Genomic DNA, 15173 nt, shown 5'->3' with positions numbered 1-15173 from the left:
CGTCCACACTCAATAATGCTTCTTTTTTTTTCTGCGAAGTCACAAAAAGGGGCAGAGGGTAGCTAAACTCTCTCTGTGCCCCACGGAGAGCCGATCGGGATGACCCCCGCCCCCGCCCCCGTCCCCCCAGACGGCGGCCCCTGCAGATTTCCGGCCCGCCGCGTTTCCCCAAACAGTTTGCACGGCGGCCCTGGCTGGGGCGGCGTGAGATTACGCAAGCATTGTGCAACTGTCCTTCCGCCCAGGCGGGCGGCCCGGCGAATGAATGGCCTGCGTTTCAGCGGCAGACAAAACGGCTAATGGACCGGAAAGAGCGGCCGGAGACCCTCGGGTACCAACCCCCCCCCCGAACCCAAAAATGTGTTTGTGGAGCGGCCGGGATGCAGAGGCATCAACAGGCTCATTCTCTCTCTCTCTCTCTCCAAGGCTCTTCATTCAGCCAGTGGCCATTCTCTCTGTACAAGGGTCATCCTGGCAAAGAGGGCACGGCCCAGCTGAGCGCCAGGGCGGTGAGAGGCCTCCGCATGCCCCCTGGCGGTGCCCCGACACCCGCAGACGCGCCCGGGACCGCAGCGGTGTGAAGAATGGCACCGCAGCCTCGTCAGCCGCGCTTCTCCTTCAGGCCACTGTCTCAGCGACGCATTAGCGTCGGGAGGGAAAACGATAACCGAAAATGAATTACGAACGCGACGCTCGCTTATCTGGTCGCCGGCTTATCGTCGCGGGACATTGCCGCGCTCAGCGTAATGTTTTTTTATGAATGCGCTTTAAAGGAAGCGGGGAAAGAGCCGCGCGGGTTCAGAGGGAACCCGTGCAGGGGACCGGGCAGCGGCGGCGCTGACGGCGCACGGCCCTTTTAAAAAAAAAGAGCTGCAGCTGCACGGCCTCCTCGTACGGCTGGTCATTAGCGAGATTATGTTTCTCTCAAAGCACCGCTGCAGGCCCCAGGGTCCGTTTTCACACCCTGTCAGGCCCCGCTCCCAAACTTACACCGGCGGGCTCCAGTCTCCCGCTCCTGCCATTCTGACTGAACACACCCTCCACACTCCCTCACTCTTTCACATACACACACTCAAACACGCACACACAAAGCTGTAACAGCATGCACAAACACCCAACGCACACATGGTGCATTGCCAGATCCCCATATTTGCTCAGCCGTTACATGCAGCATAGTAGCAGCTCCCCAACATAAACGCAAGTACACACGAGCATGGGCACACAGACCCACATACACACCCCTGATTCAGTGAGCATCTCTGCCAGATCTAGGTATGAACAGCTGCATGCGCCGAGAGTAGCACACACGCATGCCCGTGGCACAATGAACCGCTCACGTCCCCCTCCCCGCCCCCTTTACACGCACACACACACATACATACACAAAATGGGTTATGAAGGTAAAAAAAAAAACACACTTCTGCCCAGCCTACAGTTCCCTGCAGATATGCTCCAACAAGGAATTACAGGGCACTGAATATGCAGCTACTAACTAATTTTTTACAAAAGTAAACCTGCTGCAAAACTCCAGCTGGAGTGCAATTGCTAAGAAAATGGATTTCTGCTGCCACCCTATACATTCCTGCATGATTTCCTCTGGAAAATAATGATAGGGAAAAAATCCATTCCATTCATCGACTACAGCCAAAACAGAACACCCCTGCCTCAGCTTTTAAAGACCTGGCTTTGGAAACACTTGTGAGACCGCACAATGCAGCCAGAGGCCTATTTGGAGGACTGATTCATATCGGACTGCCCCTGAAGTTCCTCTCGGGGGGGAACGGATTTAGAATTTAAACAATTTCAGCGGACGTTGGCCGTTCCCATCAGGCTATGCGTGCGTGCGTGACGGCACGTGCACACGCGAACATTCAGCGGCGTTGGCTCTCGCCAAGCAGAACGCGGAACGCTAGCATTCAGAACGCTGACAGCGAAGTACTCCCGAGGGTTCGACTCCTGGACCTTTCGCCTTCTAAAACACCGCCGCTGAAGGAATTTGGCAGGTGACTGAACACCTTTTTGTTTATAAACACAGTAAAAAAAAAAAAAAAAAAAAAAAGCCTGCTTCGGAATGAATAACAAATAAACGAGTTTAAATCAGGTCAACAAGAAGGGGGTAAAACAAAAAACCCCTTATGCTACTGAAATCTAAACTGTTTTGTATATGCTTACAAAAGCACAGCCACCTAGAGCCGTGGGTCAAAGAGGGGAGCGATGGGTGTGGCCGCAGCTGGATCCCAGACCTCAGGCTTGGCGGTTTCGGAGCGCTGATTCAGCGCGAGTGAAACAGAAGCCCCTCCGGCTCCTCCTGAACCGGAGACGTCCTCTGATCCCGTCTCCCCAAAGCCAGCCGGGCACTTCCAGGGGATTAACAGCTTCCAGGCCAGCCACAAGGCGGCAAACTGCCGGGCTAACAACGGAGGTAAAAATTCTGTGAAACGCGGCATCAATTATTCAGCGCACCTGCTCGCAGTAACGCACGAGGACGCACCCAGGAATCCCTGGCTCTCTCTGTTCCTGTCACCAGGTGCTTTCAAACCTGCGTTTTTTTTTCTTCGCCAGATAGAAATGCTTAGCAATTCCATCCTTGCTTTTTTTTTTCTCCACTCAAAACACGGGGCTGCAATCCCCACACAATCCTCTCGAGGTCTTCCCCATCAACAAATAATAATTTGTAGGAATAAATCTAAGTAAATAAAATAAAGCACATCATCTGTAGTAATGCTGAAAGAATTTACCAGTTATTGTCCATTGATAAAAGCTTACTTTTACACTGATGACAAACTGGAGTGTGACAAACTTGCCAATTGCAGAACAGTGCTGACAAAACTAAACGTGCTTTAACTGAAATACTTAAAGTTTAGTGCAGCCTTGGGTTATCATATCGTCCATGATAAAATTAGTAACACTTAAAGCAGTATGATTATTAGCAGTAATATTCCATTGCTAATGCACAATATAAACAGTAATTATAATTAATTATTAAGGCCAAACATTTGTTGTCACGATCATAAAAAGTAACAATGCAGTATTTGTGATGCCTATACATTAAAATTTGCCAATTTGGATATTTACTCGCACAAAACTTGATTTGCTAAAGGTTGCCATGTTTCAACAATAAATTACTTTGCGAATCATTGTTACACGCTACGCTAAAACATCAGCATCTCGTATAGCACAGTGTGCCTATCATTGCCCTGGAACACTGGGTGTTCTGATTGGCCCAGAGGAAAGACTGTTTCCTACGTGCCCTCCCTACACCATTTCCAGCAGCAAGCACAGCGGCCTGCCATGCAGGCATGCCACAGCCACAGCCACAGCTCCCCCCCACATAAGAAGCATGAGGCAGTCAGAGGGTGGGGTGTGATGGATGGAGATGGGTGGAGCTGGTTAGTGTTCTCCTGGCTCACGCTGTGGATCTCAGCTCTGTCCCCTGAGGCTATCCGAGAGTCTCCAAGCAGAAGTCACGGAGGATTCAAAGCCCTCTTCACACTGCTCCCAATATGCATGCTGACAGCTGTACAGCTCCTGCCTTCCACACTAGTGTGTGTAAGAGCACAAATACAGAAGATATACTGTATACTCATATAATTTACATGCATACACACACATACATTTAGTTTATAAATAAAAAATATACATACGCACACATATATATGTATACATTATTAATTATAATGCCCACACATGCGTATGTATAGAACACATATATTTCAGTGTCAGTTGACATTAATGCTGGGTTATGTTTTGGGTCAGCAGGCACGGATGGGAGCCAGGGGGTGAGAGTTGAAGTATCAGCCTAATTTCCAAAGCGACAGTGCGTTGCCCCACCGCTGTTAAGGTAATTAAACCTGACGCGACCGGAGCGCAGCGATCAGCGGGGGCGGTCCTGGGGGGGCGCGGGGGGCGAGATGGGAGACACGGTGGGTCGACCCGCCCTACTGGCTTCCGACTCCTGTGGCACTGCAGAAAAGAGCCATCTGGGACACGGAAACCGAGCCGGCTGCGAACTGACCCTCGGACGCGTCCGCGGTGCGGGGAGCGTCCAGAGGGGCACGCGTGCGCCCGCCGGTTGCTCACTTGTTTTCCCCCCCTCCCTGATCCGGCTGAGCGCCCGCTGCTCCGAGCACCGCCTTCCCGGGGCGTGGCGGAGCAGAGGCCTGGGGGGGGGGCGTCCGTGCCCAACAGAGGATCAGGCGTCTGACGCCGGGAGGCGCAGCGCCGAATTGAACCCGCGAGCCCTCCGGCCCGCCGGTGGCGTTATCTCCCGCCGAGCGGATTAGCATCGCTCGCTTCGGCCCGGCGCGCGGCGCGGCGCAGAGCCAGCCGTCTGCGGGAGACCTCCATTCGCCCCGGGTCTGTTTCTCCCCGCCGTCCCCCCGCGGCGGCGGAAAGAGGGGGCCTGCGAGCGGGCGCTTTGCTCCCGGGGATGAGCGCATAAACACGGGCTCTGGCGGCGGCGGCGTGGCTGAGACGCGCGCTTTTCAGCGGGCGCTTTGAAGGCGCGCTTTCGCTTTCCCGGCTGTCTGTGCCTGATCCGCCCTCTGAAGACGGGGCCCGCCGGGCATGTGCGGGTGGCCCCGCTCGTCTCCCGCACAACAAACGCAAGCAGGGCCGCACCGCGCTCCCCCCCCCCTCCCCCTTCTGGAATATTCATGTATTTTTAAACTTTTTGACAGCAGAGCAACGCTCCACTATGCCACCTGCGCTCCTGAATGCATTACTGCAGCTGAGGGTTTTTACCCGTTCAGATGCGCTCACACACAGGGGCGAGCCGCCGTTACCCACAGCACAATCCCCACCGCATACTACAGGGGAGCTGGCGCCAGCTGGGTGAGAGCCACATGCCTCGCTGTGCGCCCGGCGAATCACTTGCAGAAGAGGCGATTATTCGACAGTAACCCATGGAAACCTGGCTGGATTCAGCCCACCCCACCAGGCGCAAATGAGGCTGGCGGCGTCCTGCTGCTGTAGACCACCAGACATGACAGACCACGGCAGACCTGAGCTAGCAATGCCCAGGAGGGTGTGCAGGGCCCGCAACCATCACGGGCTCTGACAAATAAAGAGCTTCATCATACACTTCTCATGCGTTTCACGCTTTCAGAATGTGCTATCTGCATCATCTCCCCCGATTGATAAACCAGCATCTTCCTGACTGGCTCTTAACCATTCACCACATGGTGAAGTATTGCCTCAGCGATCGCTTTGCGGGTGCACCGTCACTGCAGCGTAGAGCAAGTTTTAATCACCCTTTCAAACCAAACATGGATGTCATATAGTAATAGTGTGCCTACCAGTAAGAATTTCCTTACAAACCATATAACGTATGTGCTTATAGGCTTCAGACACAGCTTAGTCTGCATAGACGATTTATCAAAATGGCTGGTATGAGTATGTCAACCTACCTACACACATGCATGAATGTGCTGTAGGTGCTGTAATGTTCTTTTTCTTTCATGGCGTATGTTCAAACAGAAATAGAATGCCATAAAAGTATCCTTGGCAACAAAATCAGCAAGTTTTTTTTTCTTTTCTTTTTTCCTGAGCTGTCCTGGATCACCTCAGCCAGCACTTCACCTGCTGGCACAGCTCATTTAAAAGGCATTTTAAAATGATGTTACCTGTTATAAAGTGTTATCATTCAGAAATTGCCCACTCAATGAGGGTCACAGGCAAAGGTACAATGAAAAAGGTTTTAACCAGCTACAATGAAAGACTATTAGATAATGGCCTGTCAGATCTGTTGCTATGGAACAGGGGGTTTCCAGCACATCAGTCGGTCAGTAGTCTGACCAAGGTTACCAAGCGACAAGGGTAAAGGTGTGTGTTACGGGCTATGTTTAGCGTGCCACGCGAATGCATTATGAAAAGATTATCAAAGAAACTGTCATTACATCTGAGTTTTGGTTCCATTAAAAGGGAAGATTGCTTGATGTAACAACTTGAACGCCCAGCCTTGAAAGGATGAATGCGACTGGGTCAAGGGGCTTGCACTGGAAAGCAGAACCTTCCCTTTCCAAACAGCTTTGTGTGATCAGCTTTGGAGAGAGCAGCAGCATTAACTACGAAGGTAGCCGTGCAGAAGCACTAAAGGAGAGGATGGACAGACGGACAAAGGGGACATGGAGACGATATCTGAAGCATCCACGATTCAGTGCCAGTAGGGGATATCTGCAATCGGCTGGTTGTTTTGTCTGCTGCATCTACTTGTTTGTTTATTTGCCTGGTTGTTTTGTCTGGAGGTTCATACCGGGGGGCACTCCCGCAGTGCAGACAGAGTGCTGGAACTGACATGGCAGGTCAGCTTCGTGCTGAGAGATCACCCCCCGCTCTCCGAGGAGTTCCAAACTAGCACCTTACAAATATCATTTGTTACAGGTCTAAATGTATGACCTGTTAATGCTACACATTTAAATCTTGTTTCCAAAGGGAAAACATGTATTTTTCTTTCTTTTGGAAGACTTAAAGGCTTCCTCGTATCCCCAACCGCTGGCAAAAGGGACCCTGAATCAGCACATTCCTCATTCATTTTTGAAACTTAGCAAAACTGCAGGAAACCAATCATGCTGGTCCCAATTCAATATATATAGATTAATAAAGCTGAGTGAGGGAAAAAAATGACAAATTAAATACAAGTAAAACTGTCAGGACAAAATGGATATCCAGCCAAAAAGGGAAAAATAAACAAATAAATAAAACAGGACAATGATTTCTTTTTTTTGATGGCATCATAACTAACACATATTGATGAAGACGGAGTGAAATCAAAGCAGCTCTAACAATCTGCATGCCTTCTGTTTACAGGAATATGGCAAACTGTGACTTGGTGACACAAGCTATCTAGGTCACCAAGGTTTCGGCTTGGGAGAAAATGGAGCCGCAAACAAAAACTTAATGCCACGGCCTGACACCCCGCGCTGCCATTTCAAAAGACGTCGGGATTTCCTCCCCCTTTCATCTGTCTTCTCTGATTTTGTTGTTTTCTAACCCCATTCCGTATTCCCTCCCCCCCCTACCCACCCCCGTCTCAGTTTTGTAGTTTTTGTCACGCATGGCGGAGCAGTGGCCGTATCTGGGCCGCTCAGCAGGGGCGCTCATTAGAGGAAGTGAACAATGCGGGGCCAGCGAAGCGCCAGCTCGCCGCCGTCAGAGCGGGCCTCAGCCAGCCAGCGCACGGGCCCGAGCCCAGCGGCCTCCACCTCCGGAAAAAACACACCGCGCATCACGCAACCGCCACCGGAGGAATCCGCCACGCCGCCGTCCTGCTGACGGCCGTCGCACAGGAGAAGCATTAGCATCGCCATTGTGTCCAGCCCCCCTCTGTCTCCCCCCGCATCGCCCAGCTCATATTTTCAGAACAAAAGAGAGCGCTCGGAAAGTCCCTGCAGGTGGCCCAACGGTCTGAGGGTCTGGCTTCTCTGTGAAGACAGGAGAGCGCGTTTGTGTAACCGGGGTGAAGGTTCAGTGTCGTCGTGGGGCTGAAGAAGCACTGTAGGAAGAACTCCTATGTTGCGTCAGGCGTGTAGACGGTGCAGGGGCGGGGGCAGTGAGGATTGCACACTAGCGGCCCTGGTCCCCCGGGAGGGGCAGCGGTTTAGTGTAGTATCGGTGGGTGTGCCCTTGCGGGGCACCTCTTTCCTCTGTAAAGGCCCCGCCTCGTACCGGCTGGCGCTGCCACGCTGCGCGCTCCGCGGGCGGGGGGCCGCCGGGTCGCGCGTACAAACAGGTCCTGCTGACTGTCTCAAGCTGGCGAGACTCACGCCCTCGTCTTACCCGCCCTTCTCAGGCACAGCGACGGCGGGGGAGAACCACGCGCACGAGTGCAAAAAAAACTACGCAGCCAAACATGAAAAAGGCCATCGTCACCCACGCACCCTCGAGAGAACCGAAGTCTAATTTCTCCACGAGGCTTAAGGTCCCTCCTCTGTTTTAACAGCTCGTAACTTTTCTCCCCCCAAACGAACGCATCAATAATTTAGAGGTATCGAGTGCCATCAACCAGAAAGAGCAACGCTACCCATATCAGTGACGGAAATAACCTATGTCGGCTGTAAAATGCTACGACAACCTTTCCATTAATAATGCCTATCCTCCGCACCCATCTGCTTGAGATCTGTAAAAGCACATTCCGCCATTACCCTGCCACCTGAAGTAATGAACTGGCATCTAGCTGATGCATGGAGAAATCAAACGGTCCCGTTTCCTCTTTGCTGAAGGCGACGGCGAAGAAATTCTCCCTCTCTGCCCCTCGGTCGGGAAAAGTTGGGCTGATGGGCCGCTGAGAGCTTCCGTGTGTCGAAAATGATGGAGCGGGGGAAAAGATCGGCGCGATTCACACGGGGCGGCCGTTTGGAAAGCGCTCAATCCCCAGGTGTCACATTAAACTGAAATAAATAGCCTTCCGCGTGGTAGGAAAGAGGGCGCAAATGGAAAATCTCCCTTTAATTGAGAATGCTCTTCAATGAGCGGCTGTAAATCAGGGAACGGCGCTGCCAGTTCAAGGGCGACACTATCCCACCCCGCCCCCACCCCCACCCCCACGGTAACCATCACTGTGGCGGCTCCTCCCATCGGCCCTTGTGCTGCACACGTCCGCGGGACGGACAGGGCTTGATTTCATCCCAGAAAGGTTATCCGTCCAGACAGGTGTAATGAAGTGCAGTTCGACCGAGACGCGGGCTCTGGAACAGGCGAACGGCTCTTGCTTGCCAAGGACAGCGGGGCCAGTGCTGCTCCAAGTTCAGAGGTCACCCTGCAAGATGCTTATGATCAGCTCCTGTCAACTGCAGCACATCACCCACTGCGGAAAAAGAGCGGCCGGCTTGACAGTGCTGAGCTCTAACCTTCTCAGATCTCTACAGTCGTTATTTTTCCTGCGAGTAACCTCACAACATTCTGTTAGCCTGGGCTGAAGAAATGTACATGTCATTTCCCATTCCCATCAATGTGTACAGTGCCATTGTGGCTTAAAAGAGGTGCATTTGGTGTTAAGCACATATTTGGAAATCAATATCGACCACAGAAGAGAAATACTCTCTCTCCTAAAACATTTTTGAGATGCTGTAGAGGAATCACATTTTTACTACAAAACATTTACGCTACAGTACAAAACTAGAGCCAAGTCAGCACACTGCAGAGTGTGCGCTTACCAAGTGGATATATAAAAACAAAACACTGTATCTCCAACCTGCAGTACTGTGTCACTAAAACAAAGGGTACAAATCACACAGGCGCACCCAGAAAATAGTCATGTGCATTCCAGCTATCAAAAAAGAAAAGTGACAACTAATACGAAACATATTCATACATAAAGAACGGGGAGAAATTGTATTTGGACAAAGTGTTCTTGCTGCATACTGCCAAAGAACAAGCGGTTTTTTGGAAACATTCAAATTCCCGTTCCCTGTTGATTTGTAATGCTGGGAAATTGGAAGAAAGGAGCTTTGGGCTTCTCTGCACTTAATGAAATGAAGAATCACTGTAGTACAACTCCGCACTACAGACGTCACCAATTAAAATGTCCAGAGGTGAAAAAGCACTGTAAACTGCAAGACCAGCAGCTGCAAACAACACCATTATGCAAGCAACTAAAAACTAACCAAGAAATAAAAAAATTCTAATGAATTGTTCAATCACGACAGCATGTTTTATTAGGTACAGTCTAGCTGCAGCACTTCTATGCCCCCTCTGGGCCCAAACCGAGTTCATCTTTGTCATTAACATTTTTTTATTTATTTATCTTTTAATTTCATTTTAATCCACACAAGCAGAGCCTGGTTGAATGCCAATTCTCGGTGCCTCTACCAGACGCAAGGCCACGACTGAAACGGTATGAATAAAAGGTTTTTTCAGGTTTCATCCAGCTCATCGAGTTAATGACGTGTGGGCCAAAACAGCCAGAAACCTACGCTCTGCTTGGCGAATTCCATTTTCCCCCCTCAGGAAATGCAAGAACCTACAGAAGCTTCTTAAAGTCAGAGTATTTTCTTTTATTTATGCGATGGCTTTGACTCACTCCCATTCCTCACCTACATTACATTTATAAAATGTTACTCTTCATCCTTATTGTAGTTTGAATGCAAGGATGCACACATTTTTGCTGACAGAATTGTTCAAGCTAAAAATAAAATAACATTTCTTGGCATTACAATGCTTCTCGTTCATAGGCTTCTCATTTTTTCAGCCAGCTTACTGAAACCTCAATGTTCCCTAAGACACTATCAGGCCCTGAACCATGCAAAAACTATGCATTGCTGAGTGGGAAAAATCCTCTCGTCTGCAAAATTTTAAGGAATGGTGATGTCATCATTGAAAGTGACTTGACGCATGCAGGACAACTGTATGCACACGCAGCAAGTCTGCATTGCCTTTACGCTCTCCTTACTTGCGGCAGAGACGGTAAAACTAGAACACCCATTCAAATATGCATATCTTTGCTGGTTTGAAAGGTAGTGAACTTGAAAATATGACAGAAATATGTAACATTTCTTGTAAGCAAGAATGTCTGTGATGGCACTGATTTGATTGATGGATTTCATGTGTCTCTAGCTTCAGTGGTGGGTCTCTACAAATGAAACTATTGTACGTCACTGGGCTAAAAGCACCTGCTGAATGACTAGCATCTGCCAAATAACTTACAAATTGTACATGTAAATTTGTTCAATACAAATAAACCGTGATTTCTATGTAAACCTACCCTTCACAATCTAAAACTGATATAAATCTGGAATACTTGCAATCTTATTTACGTCACATGACAGGAAATGAAGAACTCCCACTGTGTGGGAGTGTCCAACTGGTGCCAGTCTCTCATTAACAACTACATCAGGCATCACAACACTGACTACCTCACCAAAGAGGTTACATATGTCAAACAAACCCTGCACAAAAAAACATTTTTGAAAACAAAATACAAAAAAAAATGCCTTTAAAGATATGCAGATGTTTCCTCTTTTGTCCTAGCGATTCAGCCACGGCTTTACTGATCCGAAACGTCCAATTAACGTGCACCATACCATCTGCCCATGGAGCTCATTTAGCTGGAGCACTCCCTTGTCGAGTCAAACACGGGAATTACAAAAGCCCGGGTTCATTAACGGCCTTTCAGACAGTCACTAGGTTTTGTATGAAGTAGTCAGCTTGACCTTCGATGACTTGCTCTTGTTCTGATTTTTTTATTTAATTTGGTCTCAATAACCAGCAACCAAATGAGTACGGCTGATATATAGGTGAATATGTGTTTATGCATAATAATTAAGTAAAATATATATACAGTACATGTGCATATACAGTGTATGTATGTATATATATATATACACACACACACACACACACACACACACACACGTTATATATTTTAAAACAATATAACACTTAAATCCATGTACTTCAATGGAATAGCACCATTCAAGTACATAGAGATAATCTGGGTGGAAGTATGGCCCTCCTCGATATTGGAACATAATGTTTTAGACACTTGTTCGGTAACATTTGCTTGTTCTTTCTTCATTACATTCCCTTCGCAGTTTTGCTCTTCTACTCCTGGCCTTGCAGCCTCAGCGTGCGGAAACCCCTGCAGAAAGGCTCTCCCACGTCTGCTATTCTTTGAGCGGAGTCCGCTGAATACGGATCGCCTGATCTCACAGGTCCGCAAAAACACTTTTAAAAATTAATACGCCCGGACTCGGGCTCCGGGCCCCTCGCACGATGACCCCGGTCTTATTCGCGAGCAGCGGGAGGTCCCACTTCCTCAGTGTGTGACACAGAGAGAGAGAGAGAGAGAGACACAGAGAGAGAGAGAAATGAAGCCTGTTATATTCTACAGCCGCACTGCATTCCTCCTTTCTACCGCTTAGGGCTGGGTCTAGACCTGCCTCAACATGAAAAAAAGAGAAAATAGTCAGCACCCTGCTGCCACCACTCTCACATTCACTCTCACTTTCACTGTCCAGTTCTCTCACACGATCCAATTCTGACTCCCTAACATCTCCCGCTACCACAGAACATGACGCTGAAGGGAAATGGAGTCCAGGCAGAGCCGGGCAGATCAATACAACCGGGGGGGTAGCAGAGGCACAATGCAGTTAGGCTTTACTGCCAAACTGAGCACGTGCGGCACCAGTAGCTACAGTAGCCGAGCCAGTGAACCCAGCCGCACGAGGGCAAGCGCTCTGCCTCGACCCGCACGAGGACGCCGGCGCAATAAATATTAAAATGACGGTCATGAATCACCCAGCGATGGCCGCCGCCGTTCCCCCTTGCTTTTAATTCATAACAATCAGCCGGAGATTTATGAGCCCGGGGGAGGGGGGGGGGGGGCGAGGCGGGGCGGGCCTTGGGTGGGAACGACGCCGTGCCCTCGATCCTCATCTTACCCCGGCGGCCCGACGGGACAGAGCGAAGCTCCGCACCTCGCCCCAGAGGCGTCGTCTCTCTCCTCCGCCCGCGTCCCCACCGGGAGAACAGAGCCCTGCGCTTAAGCATCCTGAGCTGTAGCCTCTGACGCTACCTGCTTTCTGTAAGCACTGCGAACTAATGAAGCTGAAGAACCCAAACGCGATGTGAAATCAGACGAGGCTCATACTTTCAGACTTCTAAAATAATAGTGACGATCAGCTGAAGCGGACGAACAGTAAATTCAATAAAAAATGTTCAAAAATAAACGGCACAATTCGTACAAGAACGCGGCAGCAATATTAAAAGCACCGTAAGCGCATTGGACGTTTTAAGCAGAAAATGGCATCTAGTAAAAGTCCATCTTAAGCTGCTAGAGTTATAGAGTTTAACTGTCTCTTATATACTTAGGCAAATCATTCCAAACCCATGGCGTACCGCTACAGAAGGCTCCGTTACTGAGCGTCGCGCCGCTTAGCGAGCTGGATCGCTAAATGACCCGAGTCGACAAAAGGGAGATTTCTCCGGGGGAGGCAGGGGATTTAACTCCAAAATATAGCAAAGAACCGGGTCACGCGGTGCCTTTTCCACAGCTTATATACCAGAGTCTCCGACACGGAGCAGCTGCCGCCGCGAGCTTCCCACGCCGGTCGCGGGGGCACTGGGGTCCCGTTTTCAGCCGAGCCGTTTGCCGAACAACCAAGCCCCCTAAGAGGAAACACACAAACAGCCGAGACCGAGCTCACGCAAAGAGAAAGTGAAACCGATTAACTTTAAAAACACCTGAAACGCCTTCAGCGGGCTACAGACAGGAAAAGCTGCGTTAAAGAGCGCAAGGACACTTCGACGCCTAACTGCAGCAGGCGTCAGTATGGAGTTGGCATGTACGCTCGTTGAATTGGCCTACAGGAAATATTCACTTGACGCGATTAAATTAATTAAACTACAAAACGATCTGCACTGGGGCTGCCGGGTGGGCATGTGCAGAGAAAGCTCACGTTTCCAGTGACAGTGACGATTGCCCACGGTCTGCGCATGCCAATTCTGACTGGAAGGCAGCCCTGCAGGGCGGCGCACAATTGGCCGTGGCGTCGCCCAAGGAGGCGGAGCTTCAGCTGGCCATCAGTTAATGGCCCGCAGAATGAAAAGGAGCGGCAGTTAGCCACACCTTTCAAACACGCGCGCGTGATAGTCTACCAAACTGACAGAGGAAGACCAAGCAACAGGATGGGCATTTCAGATAGGCACAAAGCAAAGTGTAAAGGGATGTTTGTAAATAAATACGCGTAGACCTACACTATTTTTCATTATTAACAGCACACGCTCAGCCCCGCAAGTTTCAGAGGAAACCCGAGAATCGAGCGGCATCATCCGCAGCGCAAAAACAAACGCGGTCTCGGGGAGAGCCTGACTAAACGCAACATGTGCGTGTCAAGTCCACGCACTCAGAGAATAGGGCTCCTTTTCAAACGAGCGCTCATCTGCATGCAGCAGCCGACGCGGGCGATAAATGAATGTCACCAGAAATAAGCCGCGCCGTGTTCACCTCCGCTGAATGCCAGAGGAGCGCCGGGGTCTTGTGAGCGTTTTCGCGGACACCATTTCGGGAGCGGCACATCTGCTTCGCTCTCCCCGCTCGAGTGTCTCTTCTGGTGCAGCTGCAGCGTGATGGCTTAAGCGTGCCTGAATGGGCCTTTCTGTTTTCCTCGTTTTTCTGTGAGGACCGTCCTGCTGGAAGGGGCTTCTGTTGTGCTGCGTTTCTGACTCGAAGCCATCGGTACTAAAAAAGCATTAAGGCGCGACAAGCCGGCAACCTTAAGACGACCTTCTTGTCAAGCGTGTCTCTTTCGGAGGCAAATATGGCTTTCGGATCGCAATTAACTCGACATTTCAAGCGCTGCTTCAGTCAAACGAGTACAGAAAACGTGAAATCAATATAAGCGCAGGGCAGAAATGAACCATATATCTACACATTTACATGAACGAACAAACAAAACTGAAATTGCAATCCTCTGTTAAAATAAAAAAATTGCCACAGGGGAATTGACAAGAGATTTTACAACTTTGACTCTGAATAACCCTAAATTCAGAGGAACATACCAGCTTACAAAAATAACACACAGAATACAACAAATATTTCAATTCTACCAAGCAGAAGCAACATACTTCAGAGATCACCATCACCAGTATTGTAGTGCTAACAGTCACCCTTCTCCACTCTCCTTTAGAGTTATTACAGGGTGTCAGAGTATTTTAATCGTTAAGGAACTTCGCTGGCGACCACAAGGTCAAATCCCAGATGGGGCGACTGTCATTGTCCCCTTGAGTGTAGTATCTAACTGAAGTGTTTCGGCACATAACCAGCTGTACAAGTGGAGAATAATGTAAGCTGTTCTACCAAGTTCAACATGCATTTGGCTTTATGTGAAAAGCACCTACTTTCAGACCCCTTAAAATTTACCAAAACCTCCTACATGACATACATGTATATGACAGCAAATTATAAAACAGCAACTACTTCTCAACAGGACCAGCAGCATCTAAAACTCCTTCATTTCATTCTCAAAAAATGTCCAATTTGTTTTACGTCTCAGAATTCACATAATGCAGCAAGCAAGGTACCACAGTGCTCAGCCTGATGACCATATTGTGTTTGTGATATACAAACTCGCTCATGATAAAAGCTTCAATCCAGTCAACAGAATATCTCAGTTCTCATATTCATGCAGTCATTTTCAAAATCCTGCAGGTGCTGCTTTCCTCAAATAAGTCCAGCT

General features: G+C 49.4%; 1 protein-coding gene across 2 annotated transcripts in view; it reads right to left on the bottom strand.

The window, feature by feature from the left end:
- Positions 1 to 15173, bottom strand: part of LOC135255313 (PHD finger protein 21A-like) — a 79781-nt gene that overhangs the window by 42762 nt on the left and 21846 nt on the right. The window lies entirely within an intron of this gene.

The sequence above is a fragment of the Anguilla rostrata genome, chromosome 5, assembly GCF_018555375.3.
Source record: "Anguilla rostrata isolate EN2019 chromosome 5, ASM1855537v3, whole genome shotgun sequence".
NCBI lineage: Eukaryota > Metazoa > Chordata > Actinopteri > Anguilliformes > Anguillidae > Anguilla > Anguilla rostrata.
Note: the sequence above shows the minus strand (reverse complement) of the source record. Positions and strands in the feature narration are given on the sequence as shown.